Here is a 6,005-nt window from a genome sequence, read left to right on the forward strand (position 1 = left end):
GTTTCACCAGGTTGGCAAGGCTGGTCTTGAACTCCTGACCTCAAGTGATCTGCCTGCCTCAGCCTCCCACAGAGCTGGGATTATAGGCACGAGCCAGCATGCCCAGCCGACAACAATAATTTATCACCGTTTCAAATGCTGGGAAGTCCAAGATCAAAGTGCCAACGTTGGTGTCTGGTGAGGGCAGCTCTCTGTTTCCAAGATGGTGCCTCATTGCTCCATCCTCTGGAGGGGATGCATGCTGTGTCCTCACATGGTAGAAGGGACAGAAAGGCAAGAGAACACTTCCATCAACCTTGAGCCCTTTCATAAGGGTACTAACCCCATTCACGAGAGCAGAACCCTCATGACTTAATCACCTCCCAGAGGCCACACTACTTAATACTGTTGCATTGGGGATTATATTACAATTGAATTTTGGAGGGAAAACCATCATTTAAACCATAGCAACATGCGACACAGGTATTAAATTTCCTGCAATCACTTACTCCCATTTAAAATGACATGACTGTGTGTGTTGTTTGCTTTTTTAAAAAAACAAACCATGGGCCAGGCGCGGTGGCTCAAGCCTGTAATCCCAGCACTTCGGGAGGCCGAGACAGGTGGATCATGAGGTCAGGAAATCGAGACCATCCTGGCTAACCTGGTGAAACCCCGTCTCTACTAAAAAATACAAAAAACTAGCCGAGCGTGGTGGCGGTCACCTGTAGTCCCAGCTACTCGGGAAGCTGAGGCAGGAGAATGGCGTGAACCCGGGAGGCGGAGCTTGCAGTGAGCTGAGATCTGGCCACTGCACTCCAGCCTGGGCGACAGAGTGAGACTCCGTCTCAAAAAAAAAAAAAACCATGGTATGGATAAGGTCATCAAGTCATGAAAAACCTAAATAAAAATACACCATAAGAAACATCTCATGTACCTCATAAATACATCCACCTACTATGTACCGATAAAAATTCTAAAAAATTTTTAGAATACCGTAAGAAAAATAAACATGGCCACATTTTAGAAATATCCGGTTTGACCATTTCTAGTCCTGTGGTCTATTTATCAATTATTGGGTTGGATTATTTTTGTGAAAACAGTTGTAATGACTGAAGATAAAACGTGTGTGTCGGGGGCCTGGTGCAGTGGCTCACACCTGTAATCCCACCACTTTGGGAGACTGAGGCAGGTGGATCACCTGAGCACCTGAGATCAGGGGTTTGAGACCAGTCTAACCAACATGGTGAAACCCCGTCTCTACTAAAAATACAAAATTAGCCAGTCGTAGTGGCTTGTGACTGTGATCCAAGCTACTTGGAAGGCTGAGGCAGGAGAATTGCTTGAACCCAGGCAGTGGAGATTGCAGTGAGCTGAGATCACACCACTGCACTCCAGCCTGGGTGAAAGAGTGAGACTCCGTCTCAAAAAAAAAAAAAAAAAGTGTGTGTGTGTATAATATGTGTGTGAATGTTTTTATAAATACTATTCATAAACTTGGGAATTTGAGTTAGTAATGAAAAAACAAAGACAATTCAGCTTGCCTTGCTTGAGTATCTCAGCCAACAATGAGGTAAAAAGGCTCTCCAGCCTATACATATATATTTTTTTAAGTTATGTTGCTGGTGGGACTCCATACTCAGCACTTCCTCTTCCGGCATCCAAGTATCCCAGGAGTAATGATGGCCCCAGGATGTAGGTTCAAATTGCAGTTCACCTACTTCCCTTGTGTGTATTCTTGAACAAATTACTCTCAGTAGTAGTTTTTAGCTTTCTTCTCCCTTTCTTGAAGGGTTATTAGGAAGATTAAATGATATATTATAAACTAAGTGCCTATCAAGATCTCCAGTGACTGTTGGTATCTTTCCTTAATGAGAACCCCTCTTTTACAACATAAATATTCTCAAAAATGTGCCCAATGGCCCTCCTGGTAATTCCCTTCAGAATCCTCTCCCTGAACATGTTCAGAGCAGTGGAAACAGGCATGAGGAGTGAGAGCAGAAGACATGGGTTCTAAGCTTTGCTTTACCTCTTGTGAGCACCATGATCTTGGACAAGTCATTGAACATTTCTGCCTTCGTCTTTCCCATTTGGGGAGTGAATATAACTACACTGCCCTACCTAGATCACAATGTGAGAATGCATGTCCATAAAATTGAGATAATAAAAGATAAAATTCTCTACATGTGCTAGATATTATGGATAACATCCAAGTTTAGTGGAGTTTAGTATGTTACACTACTCTAATGAAAACTATAACAAAACTTTTTAAAAAACCATATACAATACAAATGTGAAACTGATAATGAACCAAAGACCTAAATGTAAAAGCCAAACTATAAAAATTCCTAAAAGAAAACATAGGTGTAAATCTTCATGACCTTAGATTAAGCAACAGTTTCTCAGCTATGACACAAAAGCACAATCAACCAAAGAAAGTATAAATTGGACCTCATCAAAATTAAAAATTTGTGTGCTTCAAAGGACACTATCAAGAAAGCAAAAAGACAACCCTCAGAATGGGAGAAAATATTTGCAAATTTTATATCTGATAAAGCACTTGTATCCAAAACATTTAAACACATTTAAAACTCTTATAAGTTGATAATAAAAAGACAAATAACCCTATTCAAAAATGTGTGAAGGATCTGAATAGACATTTCTCCACAGTAGATAAGTCAATAAGCACACAAAAGGCTGTTCAAGATCATTATTATTGGGGAGCTACAAATCAAAACCACAATGAGATACCAATTCACACCCACTGGGATAGCTATGATAAAAAAGACAGATAATAACAAGTGTTGGCAAGGATGTGAAGAAATCAGAACACTGTGTACTGCTATTGGGAATGTAAAATGGTGCAGCTGCTATGGAAAACAATATGGTGGTTCTTCAAAGATTTACACATAAAAGTACTATACTGTTATGATCCAGCAATTCTACTCTGAATATAAATACCCAAAATAATTAAAAGCAAGGACTCAAATATTTGTACACCCATGTTCTTAGCAGTATTATTTCACAATAGCCAAGAGTTGGAAGCAACTTAAGTATTTATTGATGGATGAATGGAAAAAGAAAATGTGGTATATAAATACAATGGAAAATTATTTAGTCTAAAAAAGGAAGAAAATTCTGTCATATATGAGAGGTCTTAAGAAAGTTCATGGAAAATGCATATTATGAAAAAACTGGCCATGCATGGTGGCTCATGTCTGTAATCCCAGCACTTTGGGAGGCCGAGGCAAGCAGATCACCTGAGGTCGGGAGTTCGAGACCAGCCTGGCCAAAATGGCAAAACCCCGTCTCTACTAAAACTACAAAAATTAGCTGGGCATGGTGGCAGGCGCCTGTAATCCCAGCTCTTCAGGAGGCTGAGGCAGGAAAATTGCTTGAACCCGAGTGGTGAAGGTTGCAGCGAGCCGAGATCGCATCACTGCACTCCAGCCTGGGCAACAGAGCGAGATTCCGTCTCAAAAAAAAAGAAAAGAAAAAAAGGAAAAAACTATGCATGGATTTCAAAAATTTTTTGCACAAAAATAAACTTGTACTTACTTATTATAACATGTCTGAATGGGATGTAGTCTGAAACATCAATTTGAACAGAGTCCCTTTCAGAGCAACATAAATTCTGCTAAAATTGAAGCAAGAACAAGCATCAGTGGTGAAGCTTGATGGTGGACAAATGGAAGCTTTAGAGTGAAGCTTGGGTGGAAGAATAATGAAATTGATGCTCTTAAAGCAAACTAAATATGGCCTGAGAAGAAGTCCATACTTCTGTATTTGAGTCCTTGTGGACTAACTATAACCTACTGTAATAGGCAGACAAGATTAAAAACTTAGGAGTATGTGCCTGTAACAATCGCTGAGTCTTGGCCAATCCTAGCAGCCATACTTCAACCACTCATAGACTGCTGAGTGTTCAAACTGTGTTCAAATAAGGCAAACGTCAACCTGTAACCAATCCAGCTGTTTCTGTACCTCACTTCCGATTTCTGTATGTCACTTTACTTTTTTTGCCTACAAATTTGTTCTGACCGTGAGGCACCCCTGGAGTCTCTCTGAATCTGCTGTAATTCTAGGGGCTGCCCAATTTGCGAATTGTCCATTGCTCAATTAAACTCCTTTAATTAGGCTGAAGTTTTTCTTTTAACAATGCTTTGCAAAAAGTTTTTGAGGATGATGCACCAAAGAATTCAGCAGTTTACAAATAGATAACTCATTTTAAGAGAGGACAAGACAATATTGAAGATGAAACCTGAAGCAACAGAGCATCCACATCAATTTTCAAGGAAAAAATTTATCTTATTTGTGCCCTAATTGAGGAAGACCAATTATTAACAGCAGAAACAATAGCCAACACCATAGATACCTCAATTGGCTCGGTTTACACAATTCTAACAGAAAAATTAAAGTTGAGCAAACTTTTAATTTGATGGATGCCAAAACAGTTGCATTCAGATCAGTTGCAGACAAAAGCAGAAAGCAGAGCATATTTTTTTCCTTCCATATCAGACAGGTAATGTGCCGATGTTGTAACAAGGTTCAAGGGTGGGACATCTCACAAATGAGCGTGAACACGCAGTCATCATGCTCAGCAGCTACAAAAGGATTGAGCAGAGCTTTCAATGGAAATTTTAAACAAGTGAGGTCAGGATCCTGAAGCACTTCCTTAAAAAATCATAACAGGAGATGAGGCATGGCTTTACCAATATGATCCTGAAGACAAGGCACAATCAAAACAATGGCAACCAAGAGGTGGTCCAGTCACAGAAAAAGCGGACCAGTCAAGAGCAAAGGTCATGGCAATAGTTTTTTGGGATGCTTGAGGCATTTTACTTTTTAACTCTCTAGAGGGCCAAAGAATGATAACATCTGCTTATTATGGGAGTGTTTTGAGAAAGTTAGTCCAAGCTATAGCAGAAGATGCCTGGGAAATCTTCACTAGGGAGTCCTTCTCTGCCACAACAATGCTCCTGTTCATTCCTCTCATCAAAATGGGTAACTGTGCAAGCAAGACTTTCAACAGGCTGGATGCAGCGGCTCATGCCTGTAATCCAGCACTTTGGGAGGCCAAGGTAGGTGAACTGCTTGAGCCCAGGAATTAGAGACCAGGCTGGGCAACATGGTGAAACCCCATTTCTATAAAAAATAACAAAAATTAGCCAGGCATGGTGGCGCATGCCTGTAGTCCCAGCTGCTCAGAAGGCTGAGGTGGGAGAATTGCTTGAGCCCAGGGGGTAGAGATTGTCGTGAGCCGTGATTGTGCCACTGCACTCCAGCCTGGACTACAGAGTGAGGCCCTGCCTCAAAAAACAAACAAACAAACAAATAAATAAATAGAGTTTCAAAAGGAAATCATTAGGCATCCACCTTACAGTCCTGATTTGCCTCCTTCTGCCTTCTTTTCATTTCCTAATCTTTTAAAAAACCATAAAAGTACACCTATTTTTCTTCAGTTAATATTGTAAAAGAGACTGCACTGACATGGTTACATTCCCAGGACCCTCAGTTCTTTAGGGATGGACTAAATGGCTGGTATCATTGCTTACAAAAGTGTCCTGAACTTGGTGAAGTCTATGTTGAGAAATACAGTTTATGTTTTTTATTTTAACTTTTTTGACAATTATTTAAGATCTTTATTGACAAGTGCTTGCAGTTCATTGACTATTTTGAAAAAACACCAAGTTGTACACTTTTATTACAAACTTAAAATGAAGTTCTTGTCTCATCTTGACCAGATATGAAACAATTTAAAAATCTTTAGAGACATATTGAGAAAAACCATACTTTTTTTTTTTTTTTTAAGAAAACCACATTTGTTATTACCAAAAAGAGTTGTCTCTAGGAAAAAAGTGATTTAAAAAACCCATGCTGCATAGATAATGCAGATAGTTCTAGTAACTGGTTAGCAGCAAAAAGCAAACAATGTCTTCAGCTCCAATCTTTTGTTCATTTCTTATTGCTGCAGTTTCCCATTCATTTATTCTTGTTGTATGACTAAAGGGGATGATGGTAGAGAT

At 39.7% G+C, this 6,005-nt stretch overlaps 1 non-coding gene across 1 annotated transcript; it reads right to left on the reverse strand.

Moving 5' to 3' along the window:
* Positions 1-4,491: 4,491 nt before the first annotated feature.
* On the reverse strand, positions 4,492-4,595 carry LOC117077086. The gene has a single exon (XR_004434671.1). It is a non-coding gene; the product is annotated as a small nucleolar RNA U13 (small nucleolar RNA).
* Between the last annotated feature and the right edge of the window lie 1,410 nt (positions 4,596-6,005).

The sequence above is a fragment of the Trachypithecus francoisi genome, unplaced genomic scaffold (genome assembly GCF_009764315.1).
Source record: "Trachypithecus francoisi isolate TF-2019V2 unplaced genomic scaffold, Tfra_2.0 Lachesis_group5, whole genome shotgun sequence".
Taxonomy (NCBI): Eukaryota; Metazoa; Chordata; class Mammalia; order Primates; family Cercopithecidae; genus Trachypithecus; species Trachypithecus francoisi.